Source organism: Bacillus rossius, unplaced genomic scaffold (assembly GCF_032445375.1).
Source record: "Bacillus rossius redtenbacheri isolate Brsri unplaced genomic scaffold, Brsri_v3 Brsri_v3_scf35, whole genome shotgun sequence".
Classification (NCBI taxonomy): Eukaryota; Metazoa; Arthropoda; class Insecta; order Phasmatodea; family Bacillidae; genus Bacillus; species Bacillus rossius.
Genome location: NW_026962535.1, coordinates 55,423 through 57,500, shown reverse-complemented (window position 1 = coordinate 57,500; position 2,078 = coordinate 55,423). Strand labels below are relative to the sequence as shown.

The following is a 2,078-nucleotide window of genomic DNA, read 5'->3' as shown; positions in this document are numbered from 1 at the left end:
GTGAGAGTGTATTTTGAAGAGGGCTTTGGTGGTTGGGATGGTGAGGGTGGTGGGTGTTGTGTGTGGGGAGGGGGGGGGGGAAGTAAAAGAGTGTTCATTACACGATTTCTCCTGTTGTTTGTAACAATCACACCTGGTATAGCTATTTCGAGTGGCAAATACAAACTGCAAAAAAAAAACATCTATATCATTGCCAACGGCCATATCACGATGAACACACCGGTTCTCGTCCGATCACCGAAGTTAAGCATCGTCGAGCGTGGTTAGTACTTAGATGGGTGACCGCTTGGGAACACCACGTGCCGTTGGCACTACTATTTTGCACCCTACAGAAAAAAATTTTTTTTTAAAAATTTCAATTTTAAATTTTTTTTTCCCCCACAATCACCACATTTCCCCCCCCCCTAACACACACACTCACTCTCTCTCAATCAATCAATCAATCAATCAATCAATCAATCAATCACTCACTCACTCACTCACTCACTCACTCACCCACCCAGTAGCTGTGAATCTTTGCATGTGTATACCTCATACAAAATTCAAAGTGAAAAAATAAATATATAAGTGTATATGTATGTATGTATGTATGTATGTATGTATGTATGTATATATGTATATATATATATATATATATATATATATATAAACACACACACACACACCTATTTTGAAGTTTCTCTGTTTCAGTGGGCAGTTATGTATAATAATGAGAGATTCAAAAAGACGTTGATAACAATGTCATCAATGCCTGTTTAGTGTGCTCATTTGTTGGATGGTCGGCAGCAATACTAGAGGTGGTACAGCTGTAACCTGTAAAATTGTACCTGCAATGTGTTGTGTATGGAAAAAAATAAAAATTATATCATCTAAATTTTTGTTATCCAACAATAACCTTCCCATCAATGCATGATGTCACAGTAGCCATAGCTCTACTCTTTCTGCCATATAACATTGGGGGAAAAAAAAAAAAAAGGAGCTATTAGAATAATAACAAAAGATAAAAAATCATCTAACTGCAGACCAAAATTCAAAAAACTTAAAGTCCTGACTGCCATAAATGAATACGTTCTAGAAACTTTTTATTCATTCTTAAGAAAAAGAAGAAAAAAAAAATTATTATTTTTTTTTTTTTTTTTTTTTTTAGATATTCGCACATAGGTATAACACCAGAAATGCTAGTAAATTGAGGATAGTTGAACATAACACTAGGCGATTTGAAAATGGACTAAATTACTTGGGAGTAAAACTTTACAACTTAATATCACAGAAAATAACTAAAACAATTTACCAGTATTAAAAAAAAAAACAGTAAAAAAAATTCTTCTAGAATATCCTACCTACCCTCTGAAGCTATTCTTTAATTTGATTGATAATAGAGAAATTGAACTGTTAATTTGTTGAATGGACTTGTGATAACAGCTGCTTCATGTTTTGCATAAAGTTAAATTGTGTAACATGTTATGTATTTTTTTTTTTTGAAATTTTTTTTCTTGGTAACTTGCATCATGTAAATATTAATTGTCTGCACATACATGTTCTATATCCCGGAGCCTTGACTCCACGTGGGATCAACAGAACAAAAATACAAAAAAAAAAAAAAATCCAGCTCACTAATCTAGGTGCATTTTGCTAACAATATTTGGAATATATATATTTTTTTTTTTGTGTAACATGCAAATTCTGTATTATTCTGCACACATTATTTATAATCTTCTATCATTTTCTTAGATAATAACTATTAATTCATAAAATAGATTGTGTGTGCATAACCTCCTGGAAACATTTGCACTTACCTCCTACTTTACTTTTTCATTTAAGCAATCCTATTCGCATGTATACACTTAGGTTGCAGCATCGAAATTGTGTAAAATTCAAAGTGTGTATTGCCTGAAAAAAAAAAAAAAAAAAAAAAGACATACCAAATATTTGCATACAGCGACACACTACATATTTGCACACAGTGGAGTTTTGCGGTAATTAACCTAGCACAATTTACCACACGCAATCACACGCCCGCGATGAGATAACACACTCGCTGTTTTCCTGTTGACCGGCACGAGGAGTAAGAAAAATTG

At 33.2% G+C, this 2,078-nt stretch overlaps 1 non-coding gene across 1 annotated transcript; it reads left to right on the top strand.

Moving 5' to 3' along the window:
- Positions 1-192: 192 nt before the first annotated feature.
- Positions 193-311, top strand: LOC134544254 (5S ribosomal RNA). Its single transcript, XR_010077644.1, has one exon. It is a non-coding gene; the product is annotated as a 5S ribosomal RNA (ribosomal RNA).
- The last annotated feature ends 1,767 nt before the right edge of the window (positions 312-2,078 follow it).